A 25,469-nucleotide genomic window follows, 5' to 3' on the forward strand; every position below is an offset into this window, starting at 1 on the left:
TAATGCAAGATGTACCACTAATGAATCAAGAGAAAGAAGGTGAACAAATAGGTAATGATCACTATAATTCCGTTCTAAATATTTTAAGATAGATATGTTAAGAGCAATATACGATTTTAATGACTTTGTCGAGTTAATATTCATGTAGCACCTCCAAAAAGTAAGCGAACTAGAGGACCAACTATGTGTAAAGATGTCCATGAATGGACATTAGAGGAGCGTAAGCCTATTAATGAAATGGGAAATCCTATTGGTCCCGATGATAAGACTGTGAATACATTTACAAGATTCTTAGGGACTTTAGCTCGTAATTCTTCTCTAGCACCGTTGAACAAGATTAGTTGGCATTATGCTCCAGACAAGGAACAAATTTGGAGTTACGTGAAGGTATGCACCTTTTTTTTACATGGTGTGATTTGATTAGTTTATGTGCTATTATATGTGAAGTAGTTGACGTAATTTATTACTTCCTAATTTGTTGTTTAATATTTTACTTAATACAAAAGAAATACATAATCTCGGAAAAAGGTAAAGATTGTGTTTTGACATCCGTGGGAAGGCTGTGGCGTAGATATAAATGTAGTGTAAAGGAAACACACTTTACTCCGTATGACAATGATGGTGATAGGTGGCAAATCCACCTTATACAATTCCAGAAGCACATTTCAAAGAGTTGCTAGAATTTTGGAATTTGGAACCAGTCCAGGTAGAGTTATGTTGTTTGTTTCCATTTATATTACAATTGTTTATTTCTTTCTCAAATTGAAATGTGTTAAACTATGAACCGTGTGTTATGCATGCATGCAGGAAGACAACCAAAAGAAAAGGGAAATAAGTATAGATAAAAAAGATAGGCACACCATGGGTCCTATGACTTTAGCGAGGAAACAACATAAATTAGTATATTTTTATACCATTTTTCCTTCTATATCTTTCTCACTAGGATCATGTAAACAATATTCATTCAATTCTTATTTGGATGTGTATTTTTTAATTCTAGCAACAACTAGATGTTGAAAAAAAGCCACCATCCTTGGCACTCATGTACAAAGAAAGTCGTAAAAGAAAGCAGACAAGAAATACAAAACATCTTATGAGCCCACCCAAAGTAACATTGTAAGTCCTGTTGTCTGCATATTTTTTTGAATATGATTATTTGTCTCAAATTAGTTGTTTGATTGTCATATTCCCATTATAGGACAAGATGGAGGAGGTACAAATTCAAAGTGAAATTGATGGAGATGTTGCATACTATGAAGTAATGAATAAACCAAATAACTTTGGCCATAGAAAAAAGCAACCAGGGATATGTTCACTAAGGGGAAAGGGCAACAATCCAATAATTCCCGATGAGTTCTTAAAGCCCTATAAAGACCAAATTGTGAAAGAAACTGTAGTAGAATTAATGAAGACGCTCAAGCAAATTGATCCTGAAGTGTTGGATACTTTGACCCGATCACTTGAAAATGTGTCATCCAATCCAGAATTTACAGATCATATTCCCATTGTACACTCTAATGAGCAACAACGAAATGAGGTAAGTTAATGTATAATCTTTTAAATAGCACAAAGTCTTATTATTGAATTATTTATTTTTTGTTCTAGTTTTTTGATACATGATGCTTTCACACATAGGATCAAACGGATGAAGATGAAGAATTGGGATAGCAATTGATGATCAACAAGAAATTTCTTTTATTGCTTTTTTGCTACTGCTACCGCTATTTTGCTGCTGTTTTGATCTGTTTTGCTGCTGTTTCGAGCTATTTTGCTGCTACTGTTGTCTCTGTTGCTGTTTTGCTGCTGTTTTAAGCTATTTTGCTGTTGTTTTGAGCTGTTTCGCTGCTGTTTTGCTGCTGTTTCGAGCTATTTTGCTGCTATTGCTGTCTCTGTTGCTGTTTTGTTGCTGTTTTGAGCTGTTTTGCCGCTGTTTCGCGCTGTTTTGCTACTGTTTCGAGCTGTTTTGCTGCTGTTTCGAGCTATTTTGCTGCTACTGGTGTCTCTATTTCTTTTTTTGCTGCTGTTTTCAGCTAATTTGTTGTTGTTTTGCTATTGAATTTTGCTCATTCGGTTGCCAACTCATGTCTACTACTGCTGGTTGCTGCCAATTCATGTCTGCTATTGCTGGAAGCTTCCACTACTGTCTACTGCTAGTTGCGGCTGAAGACTGCTGATGACATTTGCCGTTCTGCTAGCTAGCTGTGTAGCTACTGCTATACGCTGTTATTATTAATGTTTTTTTATTGTTATCGTTGTCTTTTTTGAAATTTGGAAGTTTTTTGTTTTTCCTTACTTTTTCCAAGCTAGAGATCGAACTTAATATTCTTTGTGTTTGGATTATTATATTGTTTGGCCAAACATTTAAATTGGTGTTAATGGATTTTTTTTTTTTTGAGAAATATGAAGTTATTTCAATCCAAATAGTTTTCTATTATGTGTTGATTACTTATTCATATAGTTGTTGTACATATAATTTATGTTTTCTTATTTTTTTTAAAAATATAGTAAATATAATTAATAATAAATAATAATAATAATAATAATAATAATAATAATAATAATAATAATAATAATAATAATAATAATAATAATAATAATAATAATAATAATAATAATAATAATAATAATAATAATAATAATAATAAATTTTACCTATTAATCTATAAAATGTTACAATACTTTGTAAAAAGTGATACATAATGTCAAATAAAGTGCTACTATATGTCAAAACATGATTGAAAAATGTTACCTAATAATCAACAAAGTGTTACATTAGTTCGAAAAAGTGATACATAATGTCGGATAAAGTGATACTATATGATTGAAAAATGTTACTAAAGATAAGTAAGTGTTACATAAAAAATAAATAGTAACACTTTAGAAATGATACTAATAATGTTAAAAGTGATACATAAAAGGGTTTATAATAACACTTTTAAAAGTGTTACCTAATGTTACCCAAAGTGTTACATAAGACCTTTGGTAACATGGGCGGATGTATCACCCAATAAAGTGTTACCTATTGTCTATAATAACACTTTTACCACTTTGTGTAACACTTTTAGGGTGTTACTTAAGGTTAATTATGTACTAGTGTAAGGTAAGATTTATTCGTCATCCTTATTATGTCCAAAAGTGTTTCTTGATATTCGAGTCCGACTGTCAACAAACAGATGAATTCTAAAATCCATCCAAGCACGACCATGCATTTTCACAGTCTCACTCTTCGAGAGGCCTTGTAAACAACAAAGACATCTTCCCTATTATTAGTAGAAGGACATTCCAAGTCTTTTAATGTAGCTTCTCTTACTAAGAGGACCTAGCCGCCCGAGTGTTGGCGTTATAATCTCCATGTACGACAGATGTTTGACTAACATAAAAACGGACTAGTACTCAAACAAGAGAACTCACAATACTCATGGTCGAGGAAAGAGGTTCCGATAGCCATAATGAGAAGTATACTTATGACAATGTTTAAATCTCTTAAAGTACTCTCATAGGTTGATCTAGTATGTATCTAAACCAATACCTGTGCAAATGATTCATGACAATCATGTCCTTGTAGCACAAGGAAACAATGCTATAAATCAAACGAAACACTAATCTCAAGCAGTCATTAATCGTCCATGATTTAATGACCTCGATTAGGGATAATTTTCGATTATAATATTCAATGTTCACTTAATAAGTGTTTCTTTATCCAAGTATGGTCCTGATAACTTAATTTGAATATTCTCATAATCGAATGGAATCATTATTTAATCTTAAACCACAATTAGATAGAAAATGGAGTGATAAAATTGCATGAAATTTAAATTACTCCAAAGCTTGAATGGTTCATCTTAGTGTCTTACATTAAAATGTTCAAAATTAATTAAAAAACTAAATAGGGAAATCAAAGCCAATCTCCAACGTGCCTGATTCCCATTGCCTCAACATGCTTGTTGTGCTTCACTTGAGGCAAAGGTTTAGTAAGTGGATCGACTACATTGTCGTCTGTTCCAACTTTGCAAATTATGATTTCACCCTCTGATTACCATTCTCTTATCATGTGAAATCTCCGTAAACAAGTTTGACCTTCTGATGTTCCCTTGGCTCTCTTCCTAAGCAATAGCTCCATTGTTGTCATAATTGAGGGCTATTGGACGCTTGATAGAGGGTACAACATCATGTTCACCAACGAACTTACGAATCTAAACAACCTCCTTAGCCACTTTAGCAGCTACCAAGTATTTGGCTTTAGTTGTAGAACCATCAGCTGTGCTCTGATTGGCACTCTTCGAACTAAACGCTCACCCATTTAGACAGAACACTTATCCAGATTGTAATTTGAAATTGTCTCTGTCTGTATAGAAGCTTGCGTTGGTATAACCTTTAACAACTAATTCTTCTGAGCCACCATATATATACTAGGAATTTATCCTTGTTCCTTTTTAGGTACTTAAAGATATTCTTAGCCGCAATCCAATGCGCCTCTCCTGGGTTTGATTGGTATCAGCTCGTAGCACTTAAGGCATACAATACATCTTTCGAAGTACATATCATGGCATACATGATCATCTTAATTAGCAAAGCATATGGTATTTGATTCATCCTTTCTCGCTCATCAGGTGTCTTAGGACGCTACTTCTTACTCAGGGTTATGCCACGTGACATGGGTAGGTGACCTCTCCAGGCCTCCTTCATGTTGAATCGTGCTAGTACCTTATCAATATAAGTACTCTGGCTCAATCCAATCATCCTTTTCGATCTATCCCTATAGATCTTTATACCCAATAGTACTAAGCCTCTCCCAAGTCTTTCATCGAAAAACAATTTCCAAGCCAGGCCTTTATAGACTCTAACATCGGAATGTTGTTTACAATGAGCAATATGTCATCGACATATAAGACTAGGAAGGCGATGTCACTCCCACTGACCTTCTTGTAAACACAAGATTCATCTGGATTCTTGATAAAACCAAAATTACCACTACAACAAATCATTACTTGTGCCACGAATTATGCCACGGGAATTCAAAATTCGTGGCATAATTTTATCTAGCCACTAGAAAATGAATATGATACAAAAACCTAAATAAGAAGAATTATTTATGCCACGGGTATTTATTTTCCCGTGGCAAATGTATCACTTGAGCCACGAGTAGTGCATATCCCATGGCAAACTTTACATCTGTGCCACGAGTATCTGTCTTTTCGTGGAAAAACCTATATTTGTGCCTTGAGTAGTTTTTTCCCAGGGAAAACTTTGCACTAGTGTCACATGTAAGAATTTTCCCACGACAAACATACACTTATGCCACGGTTTTGACTACAACAAATAAATTTGTATCTAGCTTAAATCTGCTCATGCAATGGAATAAGAATCATAGCATACAATAACTTTATTAAGAATATATAATTACATGAATATCAAATTAGATACCATGAATTAACCATGTTACTTCCTTTTTTCTTTACTTCTAAACTTCAAATACCATAAGCACTGATTAATACAAAGTAAAATATTAAAAAACACCGATAAATTACAATAGTTTTACTCTGTCCCTATTTTAAAAATAAAATAATGTAAAATCTCATTATAAGAGGTGCAATAATATTTTTAAAAATATTTTCTTTACAAATAATCTATTTCTAATACACACTTATTTTTCTTAATATATAAATGCTAAATTTATGTTTTTTTTTGTTCGATGCAATGCCAATATGCACTAGTTATATAAAAATCGCAATTTCTATAATATAAAATTATATTTTTATTGAGGGGATATAAAATTACATTAAACTCATATGATTAGAGACATGTTAATGTTTTTTTTATCTAATTTTATTTTCCAAGTCTTTCCTCTATTTAAGTAATGACCATTAAAGTTCCTCAAAAAAAAAAAAAAAAAAAAGTAATGACCTTAAAAAAAATAAAGAAAATTTAAAAAAAAAACCAAGTCTTCTGTCCCAGAAAAAAAAACCAAGTTTCCTGCTTGTGAATTCTTGATTATATTTTACGAAGTACAAAATAATAAGCAATCCTTAAATTCCCTCATTTCACCACGTACAACCTCTCAATCCACCGCACCGCCCACTCCACCGCGCCGTCTACTCCACTGATGTCCCTTGTAACAAGGCCAACTCCACGTTGCCTTATTTCAAAGCGATGAAGAATTAGAGTGAAATTCGATACTTTGAGTTGAAATAGGGAAATTAGGGTCTATATCAGGATGAACTTGGGGGAAATTAGGGAAAAGAGGTTCATAGCTCCGCCAGGCTGGCACACCGAGCAATCGAGAACGCACGGCGCCACACGACCTAGCGATCCTGTCTTAGTTATTCAGTTTCACGCCTTTCACGGTAAGTTCTGGTTTTGTAAAATTTTTTAATTTTTCAATGTTTCATCCATATCATTCTACTTTTTTCAAGTTTCAATTTTTAATTTGTATATCATGATCATCTACTCGTTGGATTAATGGATTATTTAACTAATTCATGGTTGAATCAGTTTTAGATTTTTCAAGTGATTAATTGAATTAGTTGTTAGATTTATTGAAATTTTTTTGGGTTTCAATTATTTTGGTAACATTTTGCAACAATGTGGAGTATTGTTTATGTTTGTTGGTCCGAATTTGATATAGAAATCATGAAACTCATTGGAAATGGAGGGGTATGTACTGTAGGGTCCGAGTTTGTTATAGCTATTAAAATTATGCATGATGTTTATTAGAAAATCAATGCATGTAAATTGTTAGTTTATTTAACAAGATAATGTATATAATCAGCCTATAATAAATTTGGATTGTCGTTGTAGGTTGTATGTGTATTCTACTAAGTATACTGGTGGAAATGTCACCAATATATGCATTTAGGGACAAGTGAAGCTCTTTATTCCTTTACTTTTATTCCATTTAATATATACCCTGACTTTATATCATCAAACTATACTATGGAGATGTAGAGTACATTTTATTTCTTTTTATTGATCCATCTATTATTCTTTAGATTGTACCTTATGAAATTATCTCTCTCAATAGTCAACACTCATATATTCAAGTTGCATCATAGACATATACCTTAGTAATAACAACGGTAAAATCATCCCTAACTTTTGATGATTGTTTAGGATTTGAACTTTAAAGTGCTTCATGAATCGATATATTGCATGGGTAAGGGAATTTAGTTTCAAATAAAGGGAAAACCATGAATAAAACAGATAGAGGTAAAGTTCTTGATAAATTAGCTCTCTCCATTTTGTTAAAATTATTGGATTGTAGTATCTCATGGTTTTGGCTCATTTGTGATTAATTTAATTTATTATTAGATAAATCATTTTTTATATTTATTACCAGTTATTGTAACATATTAACATTACAATGGTAAAGTGGTAAATCTAGTTGTACAAATGATCTATCTAATGATAATTTAAATTAGTAAATTAACATTACTAGGGTAAAGTGGTATAGGAAGCTGTTACTTATTTTGATCCAAGCATATATGGAAAAGGGCTGATCTCTGGAGCCAATGATGGAGGTAGTAACTGTTTAAAATCATAATTTATGTATTTTTATCTAGTGATCAATTATATGAATTAATATCGATCATTTGAACTTGAGGATAGCTAGCCCTTTTTTGCTGATAGAGAGAACAAAACTTATAGTGCTGACAGCTATCCTTTTTTGCAAGGCCAAAATAGTAGGTTAAATTAGATGAGAGCAATGGCATGTATTGGATCATTTCAATTTATTTCATAAGTGTTAAATTTCTTTTAATTATTTTGAACGGTGCCATGAATTGTGTTTTTAGGATCAGAATTTGGTTCAAGCAGCAACGGGCCGGGACTGCCAGCAAATTATTATTATCCATTCCCTTCAGAGCACCTTGGTGTTAAAATGGTGTTAATCCCACTTTCTTTCCTATCAATCAGGTAATGAACTATAGATGAGTAATGAAACTTTTCAAATTCTAGTTAAACCAATTTTTATTTTTAATTTTATTTATTTATTTATTTCCATTTTTTCTGTCCTCCCTGCTGGCTGCCATTGCCTTTCCCCCTCCCCTGTCTGTTTCCCTGTGATTAATGAAGTTTAGTTTCACTTAGAGTCTTGAACTTTAATCCTTTTTTTTTTCATTTTTTTCTTTCTTCCCTACTGGCTGCCATTGCCTTTCCTCCTCCCCTTCCTATTGCGAGTTCTGCCTAGTGTTCCCCCCTCTCTCTTTCTGTTATTGGTTGTTGATGCCTTTCTCTCTTCGCTGCTTGCTACCCTACAGTCTTCTGCCTGCCTGCTGCTACTTGAGCTAGACTTATATTAGTGATTTTTTTTCCTTCTTCCTTCATTACTAATTCAATGATTGCTAATGCATACCATTTCCACAGCTAATGTAGCAAGGCCAGCCACTGCAGCTATTTTTGCTAATGCATCCGATGCCGATGCTGCATCTTTTATTGTTGCTATAAATGTTGCTGTCATTGTTCTAGGTCCCTTGCATAGTATTTGTTGGTTGATTTAAGAGTTACAATTGTTATCCAAATAGGCTAACACTTTTTATGTTTGATATTTTAGGATATCGGTGAAGAGTTAGAAGGGATCAATGATTTATTGGGACGTCGGTCAAGAGTTAGAAAGGATCCCCTATTTATGCTAGACTGATTTGACGCTCCGAATAGCAACAACAAACTGATGCGTTCTTGCCTTATCGATTTCAACTCAGCAGATAATTTTTATTATAAAGTACAACAAAATTATACTTCGTATATTGTAATAATATATTTAATAGTGTATCATGATCACAAATGATGTACAAAATTTTCAAATTTTATGTATACGTATTAAGTGTCTGCACTACTTTTGCTTATAAAAATGCAATTTTTTCTGAACATTATTAGCAACAGTAATAAGACAACAAAGTTTTTTAAACACAGAAGAATTGTAGGCAAAGAAACTTATTAGTTACGTTAATACTTGTGGAAACAAAGTTTGCAGCAATGGTAAAGTTTGTGGCAAATAATTTGTTAGTCACGTTAAAATTCGTAGCAAGAGAATTTTTTTGCCACGTGAATACTCGTGGCATAAATTTCAAAATTAGCCACGACATCCATTTTCCTGTGGCAAAATTCTAGCCACGCCCTCTTGTGCCACAGGAGTAAATTTCAAAATTCCCGTGGCTAAATTGCGCAGTCATGGGAATTATAAACTTGTGCCACGATTTTACTCGTGGCACAAGGGTCAATTTGTTGTAGTGTACTGATGGCTTCATCGAATCTCAGATTCCAACTTCTGCTAGCTTGCTTTAGCCTATAGATGGATTTTTAAGCTTACAAACTTTTCCAGCATTGTTTTAGTTGACAAAACCTTCAGGCTATGTCATGTACATAGTTTATTCCAAAATCCCATTGAGAAAGGAGGTTTTCACGTCCATCTGCCATATTTCATAGTTGTAATATGCAGCAATCACTAGGAGGATCTGAACGAATTTAAGCATTGGGACCGGAGAAAAGGTTTCATCGTAATCAATACCATGAATTTTCCTGTAACCTTTTGCTACCAATCTAGCTTTGTAAATGAATATATTTCTATCTTTGTCAGTTTTCAATTTGAAAATCCACTTACATCCAATAGATGTGTAACCCTCGGGTAAGTCAACTAAGTCCCTAACTTGATTTTCAAACATGGAATCCATTTTGGATCTCATGGCCTCTTGGCATTTAACAGAGTCGGTACTTGCCATCGCTTGCTTGTAGGTTGCCGGTTTGTCTCCATCCATCACCAAGATACCTATCAGGTTGATACAATACCAAGATACCTATCAGGTTGAGACCTCGACCCCTACGACCTACGCAAGGTAACTAACTGAGCATTTGCATTGTCGATTTGACTTTGCACATTTTTACCATCGTCAGCAGATGTTGTTTGAGCACTTTGACCGTCAATCTGATTTTGTTGCTCGTCCTCTCGAACTTCATCGAGTTCGATTTTCCTCCCATCTGTCATTTTGGAAAGGTGCTCCTTCTCCAAAAAGGCACCATCTCGACCAACAAACACTTTGTTCTCGAATTTATTGTAGAAGTAATACCCTTTGGTTTCTTTTGGGTAGCCCACAAAGTAAATCTTGTTAGATTTAGGATGAAGTTTTTTAGAAATCAATTTCTTGACATATTTTTCGCATCCCCATATCTTTAGAATAGACGACCTACAAGGTTTCTTCGTCCATAGCTCGTATGGAGTCTTTTCTACAGCTTTTGATGGAGCACGGTTCAGTGTTAGTGGTGTAGTTAGAAGTGCGTGTCCCCATAATGAGATAGGAAGATCACCAAGACCCATTGTTGATCGTACCATGTCCAACATGGTTTGATTTCTCCTTTCGGATACTCCGTTCCACTAAGGAGCTCCTGGAGGTGTCAATTCAGAAAGTATACCTTTATCTTTCAGATGATCATCAAATTCTTTATTCACTACCGCAATCCGATCGAAGGGCTTTGATTTTCTTGCCAAGCTGATTTTCAACATCACTCTGAAATTCTTTAAACTTTTTAAACGATTCATATTTATGCGACATAAGGTAGACATAGCCATATCTACTATAGTCGTCTGTGAAGGTGATAAAATATCAGTGTCCGTTTCTTGTGGTGGAGCTCATTGGTCCACTTACATCAGTGTGTATTAGGCGCCACAAGTCACCTGCCCTTTCTCCAAACTTGGAGAATGGCTGCTTAATCATCTTGCCTAATAAACATCCTTTGCAATTCTCAAACGATTGCAAATCGAATGAGTCAAGAACATCTTCATGTACAAGTTTCTTGATGAGTTTGATGTTAATATAATGTGGCAAAGACGAAAATGCCACAAGTACATTTGGTTTGACTCCATAGTCGTAGATTTCTTGGTGGTATTATTCACACTATAAACTTGTTTGTCTAAAGAAAGCATATAAAGACCATATTCAGAATGTGCAATACCATATAAAACATTATCGAGATAAAAACGAACATTCATTGTCCTTTACTCGAAACTTAAAACCTTTGGCGTCCAACGCCGAAATTGAAATAATGTTTTTAGTAATGTTGGGAACATAAAAATAGTTTTAAAGTTCCAAAACTATCTCCAAAGGCAAAGACAAAATGAGGGTTCCTACGGATACGACTGCAATTCTGGCTGCATTGCTAACCCGGATTTCAACCTCTCCTTTCCCTAGCTTCTTAATGTTCTTTAGTCCTTGAGGATTGGAACAAAGGTGTGAGCCACATTTGGTATCTAATACCCATGATGTTGAGCTAGCGAACTTTAAGTCTATAACAAATATACCTGATCTAGAAGTAACGGTTCCGTTCTTCTTATCTTCCTTGAATTTGAGGCAATCTCTCTTCCAATGTTTCTTCTTCTTGCAATAGAAGCATTCAGAATTAGATTTAGAAGATGCTACCTTCTTCTCCTTGTTATCCTTGGTAGCCTTACGCTTTGGCAGAAAGGTCTTCTTCTTACCCTTCCTCTTAAAGCCTTTCTTCTTCTTGCCTGAGAATTTAAACGACTTGCCCTTTATTATCATGAGCATATCATGCTTCCCCTCATCCTTGAGCTTTTGCTCGACTTCCTTCAACATACCATGAAGCTCGGTGAGGTTTTTCTCCATGCTATGCATGTTTATAGTTCATCTTGAACTAATCATAGCCCTTATGCAGCGAGTGGAGAATGATGTCAATTGCCATCTCGGTTGAATAGCCCGCGTCAAGCCTTCCCATGGTTTCAAATAATCTTATCATATTGAGTACATTTGGGTTGACTGACTCTCCTTTCTTGATCTTGCTCTCAAGAATATGCCTATGGGTTTCAAACTTGTCAGTTCGGGCCTGCTCTTGGAACATGTTCTGCAGCTCAGAAATGATCTCAAAAGCAGTCTCCTTCTCAAGAAATTCTTTTGAAGCTCGGGAGACATTGTGGCCAACTTAATGCATTTGACATCCCGATTGGCAATGTGCCATCGGTTTAGGGCAGCCTGAGTCACCTCCTCATTCGAAGTCTCGGGCATTTCCTCATCAAGGATATATTCCTTTTGCTCTTACATGAGAACTATACGCAAGTTCCTTTGTCAATCAAGAAAATTTAGCCGACTCAACTTCTCCTTGTCGAGAATTCAGCGTAACGAGAATTGGTTGTTTGAGTTATTTGCAGACATTGTTCTTTTAGAAAACTAATTGTGTCTCCCCAAAAACAAAACCCATTGATGAATACCTTTCACGTCATTGATTATCGAACGAAGTGAAAGTGTGAAAAGTCTTGTGATGCGGTTGTTTTAATAAAAATACTTTCTATTTATTGAAAATGTTCAGTCCAATTTAATTTGGTCCATGATAAGGGTCCAATAATAGTGTAGTTGGATTGGGTTTGAAAAGAGCTTTCCAATGATATATTATAAGCCCAATTCCGACGAATAATAAGGAATTTATGACCAAAATACTAAACTAGGCCCAAATCTGATTTTACGTATGACTCAATGATCATGTGGGGGGTTCAAAGGTTTAATCCCAACCCTAAACTAATAAGGATTTATTATAAGATTCTATAAGTTTTTAAAATATCTTAATTATCCTTTTTTAAAAAGATAAGATTAAAGAGTTTGAAATTGGATAAAACTTTCCTTTTTTAAGTCCTAATTTTATTCGAAATGAAAGATGTTCAAAGATGATAAGATATTATTTTCGTGCCTAGTTATTTTTATCCGAATCTTATATGGTTGGATTAAAATTGATATTATCTTTCAAATGATATATTATAATATTAATTCCAATATATAACGAAAAATATATGAAACAAATAAGAAAGTCTATTCAAAATTGACACCGTCCCACTATTTCGGCCATATCTTTTATTCTACAAAATATTAAAGATTTTAATATGATTTTAATTAGATTGGAAAGTCAACTTAAATAGCTTTCCAACGACATATTATATGCCTTATTTGGACTTTTGGATCAAAAGTTATGATAAAAACAAAATTCGTAAAAACTGCTGACAGTCGAGTTTTATTTCGATTTGAATTCGGATTCTCTTCTATTCCTTCGACCCTCTTTTTTCCTTATAACTAGAGGGCCTATCACCCCTACCTTTTCAAGTATCAATAAGCTTGGTCATCAACAATCATCTTTCTCTTCTCTTTCTCAAGCTAGAAGCTTATTCTTTCTACCTCTTTCTAAGTCTTCTCTTATCAAATAAAAATAAAGCATTCACGAGTTATAGACACACCTAGCCAAGTTCAAAGTTTCCTTCGACCTAGATGTTAAAGGTTGATAATTTCAGAGGGTTTGGTCCCAAATCTCTATTTCAATTATTTAAATTAATTGTTTGAATTAATATTTTCCTTGAAGTTACTAACATGTGTATTTTGTTATTAGAAAGAGATACGAGGCAACAAAGTAAGTTATTTTTATTGCTATATTTCTATAGAAAGCATGTTTAGATTATTTTAAACGGAAATTTTACCAAATGCCCCTGAGTTATTTTTTTATTCACCAAATATCCATCAAAATTTTTAAATTCACCAAATACTCCCGAGTTTAAGAAAAATGTCACCAAATGCCCTTAATGACTAACAGCGGTTAACACCGTTAGTCATTAATGACTAATATGCCACGTGGAAGCCTCTAATTGGTTGTTATAATATTAGTTAATTAATTATTAAAAAATACTTTAAAAATTGAAAAAAAATTAATTTTTTTAAAAAAAAAAACTCCACCACCCCCAGGTTCCACCCTCCTCCCTGCTCCGGGGGTCCATAATCGCCGGTGAGGCCAGCCCCCACCCTCTCCCTACCCCCTGCCCCTTCTCCCTCCGTTTCCCCTCCCCTTAAACCCCTCCCCCACCTCGAAAACCCCCTTCACGGCCGGCGCCCAAACCCCCTCCGCAGCGCCGACAAACCAATTTTGCCCCACCCCTGCCATCCCCACCCCCTTTCCCCCCTAAACCACCACCTAAAAAAACCGAAAACCCCCCAAATCGAAACCCTAGATTTCGATTTGGGGTTTTTTCGATTTGGGGGGTTTTCAGTTTTTAGGGTGGTGGTTTAGGGGGGAAAGGGGGTTAAGATGGCGAGGGGTGGGGCGAAAGTGGTTTACTGGCGCTGGGGAGGGTGTTTAGGCGCCGACCGTGAAGGAGGGGGGGTTTTTCGAGGTGGGGGAGGGGTTTAAGGTGAGGGGATAACGCAAGGAGAAGGGAATGGGGTAGGGAAGGGGGTGTCGGAGGGTGGGGGGGTTGCCCTCGCCAGCGAAAATGGACCACCAGCGCGGGGGGGGGGGGGGGGGTGGTGGCGGCGGTGGTGGCTGGTGGTGGGCCGTTGGGGGTGGTGAGGTTTTTTTTTTTTTAAAAAAAATTAATTTTTTTTTTATTTTTTTTAATTTTTTTTTTAAATTTTAAATTTTTTTTAATAATTAATTAACTAATATTACAACAAATAATTAGAGGCTGCCATGTGGCATATTAGTCTTTAATGACTAACGGTGTTAACCGCCGTTAGTAATTAAGGGCATTTGGTGACATTTTTCTTAAACTCAGGAATATTTGGTGAATTTGAAAGTTTTGATGGGTATTTGGTGAATAAAAAAATAACCCAGGTGCATTTGGTGAAATTTCGGTATTTTAAATCCTAGTATCATATTAGGATGTTATTTATTGTTTTCTAGTATCATGTTTAGGTTGCTTCCTATTTTCTTCTATCTTGTTGGTATCATGCTTAGGGTCTTGCTATTATCATACTTTGAGATTATTATTTTGATGATGATGATTGTTGTATTATGATTCATTATTATTATGTTGCTTGATATAATTACTGCTGTTTCTTGAGCACGTCCTCTCTTGCAGGATTAAAGGGAATTTGTACTTGAAATCACGCTTAATAAGATAATTAATAATCTTATATAGGCTAATGTGATTATAATTCAAGTGATCGCCAATAATGGATTTGTTTGTGCATTAATATTCAACCAACATAGATTAAACAGGTTTAGGATTAATATATTGATTGTATGTTAGTGAAAAAGTGCACATGAATATGAGAAGAATAAAGTAGGGGAAATTCTCAATGGTAACCCACAATTTGTGTAATACTGAAATGGTGACCTCCTTTTTTTTATTTCATAAAATAACCCTACTTATAAAATTAATCCTAGTTATAACATTAATCATCATATTAGAGTTAATATGATTAACTATGGTTAACAAACAGACTAAAAGACAGAAGTACCCTTTTTTTATTTCAACCAACAACATACAATTCCCTCCATCCCCTCTTTAATTCCTTTCATCTTCTGCCCTCTGATAACTATAAGCAGTCCCATCAAAACATCGAGACACAAAAAACCCCAGAAGTGTTTAATTCATCCCATTAAAATTCGACAGTTGAAGGCCATTAATTATGAGAAATTGAATGTGAGAACTCCGAAAGGGAAAAGGAAAAAATGTGGGTAGTTGTTAGTGGTGAAATTGCTTGCGAAATCGGTGCTGTGGGTGTGAGGGCTTGGCGAAGGACTCAATTTTTATGCAACTTTGAAACTTTAATACGATCAGGTATGGTTATTTAGCTTTAATCTTGATTTCTCTCTTTTTTTTTTTTTTTATTTATGCGTATTATGTACCATGTTATTTCAGCCTGAATTTTGCTATTTATGTACTCTGGGTATTGCGATGTTGCTTGGTTTGACTATAATTGTGGTTGTTGATGTTGCTGATAATTTGAAATGCTTCTAAAATTGATTTTGTTTTATTTTTTATTTTTTTTTGGGAAAAACACAGAATGAGTGATGATGTGGTTTTAAGGTTTCAATATAGGGGGGATGATGCTGATTTGGTTGTTGAGGACATTGACAAAGTGAACTTAATTGACTTAGTAATTGAGTATTGGGATAAGGCTACAGAAAGTAGTAAACCCCAACCTAAACATCCTAGTTTTCAATATGTTTATAAAATGAAGCATGTGGTATTGAATAATGATAGGGATTTGATGAAAATGTTCAGTAACTTACCAGGAAAAGAGTTGATTTACATATGGGTTGGTGATGCAGTAAAACCTAGTCAGTTAATAAAGACTGCTAGAACTTTGAGAGACTCTAAAATAGCTAGTGAGGGGAACCAGAATGTGGGAGATATGGGCCACACAGTTGCTGACAGTAGTGTTGTGCCACCTAGAAGAAGTTTGATAGGGCTGGAGGGAAGTGTCAAGAAACCTGTAGTTATTGAACAAACAATTATGTCTAAGAAACTCACATCTAGAAGAAGAGAAACCCACATTCAAGTTAATAACCCAGTGAATGAGGATGATGACCCATATAATCCACATAATGAAATCACATTTGCTGATATTCTCAGGGATAGGGAAAAGAGTGATGGTAGGGAAAAGATTGATGAGGGGGCAGGTAGAGGGAGTTGTAGGGGGAGAGGTAGGGGAAGAGGGAGAGGGAGAGGTAGGGGAAGAGGGAGAGGAAAAGGGAGGGAAGAGGTGAGGGATATTTGGATTTGCAGGATCCAGATTTGGTGGCTATGTACAACAAGCAAATTGAAGAGTTTAAGGTCATATAAATTCTTGCTTAGCAATTTAAGTATAAAACATATGCTCAAAATTGGTGATTTATGGTGTGTCGAAAGCCTAGTTTAACAATCTAAGTATAAATTCTAACTGTCATCTTGATGTTTAATTGGGGGAAAGCTTGAATGATCGATTGATTGATTAAGATGATAACGATAACAATAGCTTTAGGCTATTAATCTTTCCAAGCAGCTTGAGGCTACTACTCTCCATACAAGTCACTCAATTTTCTGAATACTTACTAACAAATTCTACTACATTACTTATAGAGTTAGGCTTAGGAAATACATGTGAATATTAACCATTTAATTTGACCTGCATCAAGAAAGGCAGTTTACATTCTTTAGTTTGTTTTTGGATTACTTATCAGACTATCAGGTTAGTATGTAAATAAAACTGAGTTTTAGTGACCAAATGCAAATATGTAAGCCTCTTTCATCAGCTTTAAAGTTTTCATTATAAACTTATAATTGACTAGCAGCAGATTTCTGAAGTTTGTGTCACTTGTGCTGACTGCTGTATTGTTCTGGTGGAGTTTCAAACTAAGATGAATTATGAAGTAAAAAAATTATTCTAAACTACTGTGTGGACAGATATCTGCTATAGACATTGTACACACTTCTAAACTGACTGCCTTGTGTGTTCTTTGTAGGAAGAAAGATTTAGATGGCAGACTATGAGAAACTTAGACACAAAACTATAGAACAAAATAGAATCAGGATGAAGGATTAAGGGATTACATCCATGGCTTATGAAATGAAACAGTTGATGAAGGGATCGAAACAAACGAAAAAAAGAAAGAAGGTGACAAAAGATACTGACGAGTATACACCTGATGAAGTGGGTGAACTGAACCACTCAAGTGAAGAGGATGAAAATGAGATAAGGAAAAATGTTGTAAACTTGAGATCTCGTTCAAAGAAGGTGGTAAGTTTTTTTTTTTTTTTTGACAACTTAATTTTGTGAATCATAACAGTTCAAACATCATGTAATACTTGTTTAATGATTCTCGTGAATACTTAATTTCAGGTTGTGGCATTGAGAGGGAAGATAACCACAAACACTAAGGACACGGCATGTGTCTCTTCAGTACCAATGGCTAATCAAATTAAGATGCATCTTCAAGACACCGAGAGACAACACTCAGATCAAGAATTACAAGGGAGAGATTCAACACAAAGAAAAATCCAATTGGGCAAGTCTACTGCACATAAAAAATCAGAAATCCATAATCAACAAGAGAAAGAGTTTGGGATTGGGAATGGTATTCAAACTAAGACAGGGCAAAGTAAGACAATGGTTGCCCCTGGTTCACTCAGTGCTTATAGGCAAATGCAAACACAGTTACGTGAAAGAGAGAGGAGAGCAAAACAAAGTGATTTATTACTACAACGACAACTACGACCTGTTAACATGACTAGTTCACAGCCTGTTAACATGGCTTGTTCAGATTGGCATTTAGGAAGTTCACAAGCACAAAGTTTTTCACAACCACAAAGATTTGGATATGACTTACAGGAAGATTATGAGAATCATATGGGTTCAAATGAACGCATTTTGGAACAATATGACGATGAAGAAGATGCTTTTAGTGAGGATTTGAGTACTCTTACCCCTGAGGAGCTAGGAATAATGCAAGATGTACCACTAATGAATCAAGAGAAAGAAGGTGAACAAATAGGTAATGATCACTATAATTCCGTTCTAAATATTTTAAGATAGATATGTTAAGAGCAATATACGATTTTAATGACTTTGTCGAGTTAATATTCATGTAGCACCTCCAAAAAGTAAGCGAACTAGAGGACCAACTATGTGTAAAGATGTCCATGAATGGACATTAGAGGAGCGTAAGCCTATTAATGAAATGGGAAATCCTATTGGTCCCGATGATAAGACTGTGAATACATTTACAAGATTCTTAGGGACTTTAGCTCGTAATTCTTCTCTAGCACCGTTGAACAAGATTAGTTGGCATTATGCTCCAGACAAGGAACAAATTTGGAGTTACGTGAAGGTATGCACCTTTTTTTTACATGGTGTGATTTGATTAGTTTATGTGCTATTATATGTGAAGTAGTTGACGTAATTTATTACTTCCTAATTTGTTGTTTAATATTTTACTTAATACAAAAGAAATACATAATCTCGGAAAAAGGTAAAGATTGTGTTTTGACATCCGTGGGAAGGCTGTGGCGTAGATATAAATGTAGTGTAAAGGAAACACACTTTACTCCGTATGACAATGATGGTGATAGGTGGCAAATCCACCTTATACAATTCCAGAAGCACATTTCAAAGAGTTGCTAGAATTTTGGAATTTGGAACCAGTCCAGGTAGAGTTATGTTGTTTGTTTCCATTTATATTACAATTGTTTATTTCTTTCTCAAATTGAAATGTGTTAAACTATGAACCGTGTGTTATGCATGCATGCAGGAAGACAACCAAAAGAAAAGGGAAATAAGTATAGATAAAAAAGATAGGCACACCATGGGTCCTATGACTTTAGCGAGGAAACAACATAAATTAGTATATTTTTATACCATTTTTCCTTCTATATCTTTCTCACTAGGATCATGTAAACAATATTCATTCAATTCTTATTTGGATGTGTATTTTTTAATTCTAGCAACAACTAGATGTTGAAAAAAAGCCACCATCCTTGGCACTCATGTACAAAGAAAGTCGTAAAAGAAAGCAGACAAGAAATACAAAACATCTTATGAGCCCACCCAAAGTAACATTGTAAGTCCTGTTGTCTGCATATTTTTTTGAATATGATTATTTGTCTCAAATTAGTTGTTTGATTGTCATATTCCCATTATAGGACAAGATGGAGGAGGTACAAATTCAAAGTGAAATTGATGGAGATGTTGCATACTATGAAGTAATGAATAAACCAAATAACTTTGGCCATAGAAAAAAGCAACCAGGGATATGTTCACTAAGGGGAAAGGGCAACAATCCAATAATTCCCGATGAGTTCTTAAAGCCCTATAAAGACCAAATTGTGAAAGAAACTGTAGTAGAATTAATGAAGACGCTCAAGCAAATTGATCCTGAAGTGTTGGATACTTTGACCCGATCACTTGAAAATGTGTCATCCAATCCAGAATTTACAGATCATATTCCCATTGTACACTCTAATGAGCAACAACGAAATGAGGTAAGTTAATGTATAATCTTTTAAATAGCACAAAGTCTTATTATTGAATTATTTATTTTTTGTTCTAGTTTTTTGATACATGATGCTTTCACACATAGGATCAAACGGATGAAGATGAAGAATTGGGATAGCAATTGATGATCAACAAGAAATTTCTTTTATTGCTTTTTTGCTACTGCTACCGCTATTTTGCTGCTGTTTTGATCTGTTTTGCTGCTGTTTCGAGCTATTTTGCTGCTACTGTTGTCTCTGTTGCTGTTTTGCTGCTGTTTTAAGCTATTTTGCTGTTGTTTTGAGCTGTTTCGCTGCTGTTTTGCTGCTGTTTCGAGCTATTTTGCTGCTATTGCTGTCTCTGTTGCTGTTTTGTTGCTGTTTTGAGCTGTTTTGCCGCTGTTTCGCGCTGTTTTGCTACTGTTTCGAGCTGTTTTGCTGCTGTTTCGAGCTATTTTGCTGCTACTGGTGTCTCTATTTCTTTTTTTGCTGCTGTTTTCAGCTAATTTGTTGTTGTTTTGCTATTGAATTTTGCTCATTCGGTTGCCAACTCATGTCTACTACTGCTGGTTGCTGCCAATTCATGTCTGCTATTGCTGGAAGCTTCCACTACTGTCTACTGCTAGTTGCGGCTGAAGACTGCTGATGACATTTGCCGTTCTGCTAGCTAGCTGTGTAGCTACTGCTATACGCTGTTATTATTAATGTTTTTTTATTGTTATCGTTGTCTTTTTTGAAATTTGGAAGTTTTTTGTTTTTCCTTACTTTTTCCAAGCTAGAGATCGAACTTAATATTCTTTGTGTTTGGATTATTATATTGTTTGGCCAAACATTTAAATTGGTGTTAATGGATTTTTTTTTTTTTTGAGAAATATGAAGTTATTTCAATCCAAATAGTTTTCTATTATGTGTTGATTACTTATTCATATAGTTGTTGTACATATAATTTATGTTTTCTTATTTTTTTTAAAAATATAGTAAATATAATTAATAATAAATAATAATAATAATAATAATAATAATAATAATAATAATAATAATAATAATAATAATAATAATAATAATAATAATAATAATAATAAATTTTACCTATTAATCTATAAAATGTTACAATACTTTGTAAAAAGTGATACATAATGTCAAATAAAGTGCTACTATATGTCAAAACATGATTGAAAAATGTTACCTAATAATCAACAAAGTGTTACATTAGTTCGAAAAAGTGATACATAATGTCGGATAAAGTGATACTATATGATTGAAAAATGTTACTAAAGATAAGTAAGTGTTACATAAAAAATAAATAGTAACACTTTAGAAATGATACTAATAATGTTAAAAGTGATACATAAAAGGGTTTATAATAACACTTTTAAAAGTGTTACCTAATGTTACCCAAAGTGTTACATAAGACCTTTGGTAACATGGGCGGATGTATCACCCAATAAAGTGTTACCTATTGTCTATAATAACACTTTTACCACTTTGTGTAACACTTTTAGGGTGTTACTTAAGGTTAATTATGTACTAGTGTAAGGTAAGATTTATTCGTCATCCTTATTATGTCCAAAAGTGTTTCTTGATATTCGAGTCCGACTGTCAACAAACAGATGAATTCTAAAATCCATCCAAGCACGACCATGCATTTTCACAGTCTCACTCTTCGAGAGGCCTTGTAAACAACAAAGACATCTTCCCTATTATTAGTAGAAGGACATTCCAAGTCTTTTAATGTAGCTTCTCTTACTAAGAGGACCTAGCCGCCCGAGTGTTGGCGTTATAATCTCCATGTACGACAGATGTTTGACTAACATAAAAACGGACTAGTACTCAAACAAGAGAACTCACAATACTCATGGTCGAGGAAAGAGGTTCCGATAGCCATAATGAGAAGTATACTTATGACAATGTTTAAATCTCTTAAAGTACTCTCATAGGTTGATCTAGTATGTATCTAAACCAATACCTGTGCAAATGATTCATGACAATCATGTCCTTGTAGCACAAGGAAACAATGCTATAAATCAAACGAAACACTAATCTCAAGCAGTCATTAATCGTCCATGATTTAATGACCTCGATTAGGGATAATTTTCGATTATAATATTCAATGTTCACTTAATAAGTGTTTCTTTATCCAAGTATGGTCCTGATAACTTAATTTGAATATTCTCATAATCGAATGGAATCATTATTTAATCTTAAACCACAATTAGATAGAAAATGGAGTGATAAAATTGCATGAAATTTAAATTACTCCAAAGCTTGAATGGTTCATCTTAGTGTCTTACATTAAAATGTTCAAAATTAATTAAAAAACTAAATAGGGAAATCAAAGCCAATCTCCAACGTGCCTGATTCCCATTGCCTCAACATGCTTGTTGTGCTTCACTTGAGGCAAAGGTTTAGTAAGTGGATCGACTACATTGTCGTCTGTTCCAACTTTGCAAATTATGATTTCACCCTCTGATTACCATTCTCTTATCATGTGAAATCTCCGTAAACAAGTTTGACCTTCTGATGTTCCCTTGGCTCTCTTCCTAAGCAATAGCTCCATTGTTGTCATAATTGAGGGCTATTGGACGCTTGATAGAGGGTACAACATCATGTTCACCAACGAACTTACGAATCTAAACAACCTCCTTAGCCACTTTAGCAGCTACCAAGTATTTGGCTTTAGTTGTAGAACCATCAGCTGTGCTCTGATTGGCACTCTTCGAACTAAACGCTCACCCATTTAGACAGAACACTTATCCAGATTGTAATTTGAAATTGTCTCTGTCTGTATAGAAGCTTGCGTTGGTATAACCTTCAACAACTAATTCTTCTGAGCCACCATATATATACTAGGAATTTATCCTTGTTCCTTTTTAGGTACTTAAAGATATTCTTAGCCGCAATCCAATGCGCCTCTCCTGGGTTTGATTGGTATCAGCTCGTAGCACTTAAGGCATACAATACATCTTTCGAAGTACATATCATGGCATACATGATCATCTTAATTAGCAAAGCATATGGTATTTGATTCATCCTTTCTCGCTCATCAGGTGTCTTAGGACGCTACTTCTTACTCAGGGTTATGCCACGTGACATGGGTAGGTGACCTCTCCAGGCCTCCTTCATGTTGAATCGTGCTAGTACCTTATCAATATAAGTACTCTGGCTCAATCCAATCATCCTTTTCGATCTATCCCTATAGATCTTTATACCCAATAGTACTAAGCCTCTCCCAAGTCTTTCATCGAAAAACAATTTCCAAGCCAGGCCTTTATAGACTCTAACATCGGAATGTTGTTTACAATGAGCAATATGTCATCGACATATAAGACTAGGAAGGCGATGTCACTCCCACTGACCTTCTTGTAAACACAAGATTCATCTGGATTCTTGATAAAACCAAAATTACCACTACAACAAATCATTACTTGTGCCACGAATTATGCCACGGGAATTCAAAATTCGTGGCATAATTTTATCTAGCCACTAGAAAATGAATATGATACAAAAACCTAAATAAGAAGAATTATTTATGCCACGGGTATTTATTTTCCCGTGGCAAATGTATCACTTGAGCCACGAGTAGTGCATATCCCATGGCAAACTTTACATCTGTGCAACGAGTATCTGTCTTTTCGTGGAAAAACCTATATTTGTGCCTTGAGTAGTTTTTTCCCAGGGAAAACTTTGCACTAGTGTCACATGTAAGAATTTTCCCACGACAAACATACACTTATGCCACGGTTTTGACTACAACAAATAAATTTGTATCTAGCTTAAATCTGCTCATGCAATGGAATAAGAATCATAGCATACAATAACTTTATTAAGAATATATAATTACATGAATATCAAATTAGATACCATGAATTAACCATGTTACTTCCTTTTTTCTTTACTTCTAAACTTCAAATACCATAAGCACTGATTAATACAAAGTAAAATATTAAAAAACACCGATAAATTACAATAGTTTTACTCTGTCCCTATTTTAAAAATAAAATAATGTAAAATCTCATTATAAGAGGTGCAATAATATTTTTAAAAAAATTTTCTTTACAAATAATCTATTTCTAATACACACTTATTTTTCTTAATATATAAATGCTAAATTTATGTTTTTTTTTTGTTCGATGCAATGCCAATATGCACTAGTTATATAAAAATCGCAATTTCTATAATATAAAATTATATTTTTATTGAGGGGATATAAAATTACATTAAACTCATATGATTAGAGACATGTTAATGTTTTTTTTATCTAATTTTATTTTCCAAGTCTTTCCTCTATTTAAGTAATGACCATTAAAGTTCCTCAAAAAAAAAAAAAAAAAAAAAGTAATGACCTTAAAAAAAATAAAGAAAATTTAAAAAAAAAACCAAGTCTTCTGTCCCAGAAAAAAAAACCAAGTTTCCTGCTTGTGAATTCTTGATTATATTTTACGAAGTACAAAATAATAAGCAATCCTTAAATTCCCTCATTTCACCACGTACAACCTCTCAATCCACCGCACCGCCCACTCCACCGCGCCGTCTACTCCACTGATGTCCCTTGTAACAAGGCCAACTCCACGTTGCCTTATTTCAAAGCGATGAAGAATTAGAGTGAAATTCGATACTTTGAGTTGAAATAGGGAAATTAGGGTCTATATCAGGATGAACTTGGGGGAAATTAGGAAAAAGAGGTTCATAGCTCCGCCAGGCTGGCACACCGAGCAATCGAGAACGCACGGCGCCACACGACCTAGCGATCCTGTCTTAGTTATTCAGTTTCACGCCTTTCACGGTAAGTTCTGGTTTTGTAAAATTTTTTAATTTTTCAATGTTTCATCCATATCATTCTACTTTTTTCAAGTTTCAATTTTTAATTTGTATATCATGATCATCTACTCGTTGGATTAATGGATTATTTAACTAATTCATGGTTGAATCAGTTTTAGATTTTTCAAGTGATTAATTGAATTAGTTGTTAGATTTATTGAAATTTTTTTGGGTTTCAATTATTTTGGTAACATTTTGCAACAATGTGGAGTATTGTTTCTGTTTGTTGGTCCGAATTTGATATAGAAATCATGAAACTCATTGGAAATGGAGGGGTATGTACTGTAGGGTCCGAGTTTGTTATAGCTATTAAAATTATGCATGATGTTTATTAGAAAATCAATGCATGTAAATTGTTAGTTTATTTAACAAGATAATGTATATAATCAGCCTATAATAAATTTGGATTGTCGTTGTAGGTTGTATGTGTATTCTACTAAGTATACTGGTGGAAATGTCACCAATATATGCATTTAGGGACAAGTGAAGCTCTTTATTCCTTTACTTTTATTCCATTTAATATATACCCTGACTTTATATCATCAAACTATACTATGGAGATGTAGAGTACATTTTATTTCTTTTTATTGATCCATCTATTATTCTTTAGATTGTACCTTATGAAATTATCTCTCTCAATAGTCAACACTCATATATTCAAGTTGCATCATAGACATATACCTTAGTAATAACAACGGTAAAATCATCCCTAACTTTTGATGATTGTTTAGGATTTGAACTTTAAAGTGCTTCATGAATCGATATATTGCATGGGTAAGGGAATTTAGTTTCAAATAAAGGGAAAACCATGAATAAAACAGATAGAGGTAAAGTTCTTGATAAATTAGCTCTCTCCATTTTGTTAAAATTATTGGATTGTAGTATCTCATGGTTTTGGCTCATTTGTGATTAATTTAATTTATTATTAGATAAATCATTT

Source organism: Chenopodium album, chromosome 4 (assembly GCF_948465745.1).
Source record: "Chenopodium album chromosome 4, dcCheAlbu1.1, whole genome shotgun sequence".
Classification (NCBI taxonomy): Eukaryota; Viridiplantae; Streptophyta; class Magnoliopsida; order Caryophyllales; family Amaranthaceae; genus Chenopodium; species Chenopodium album.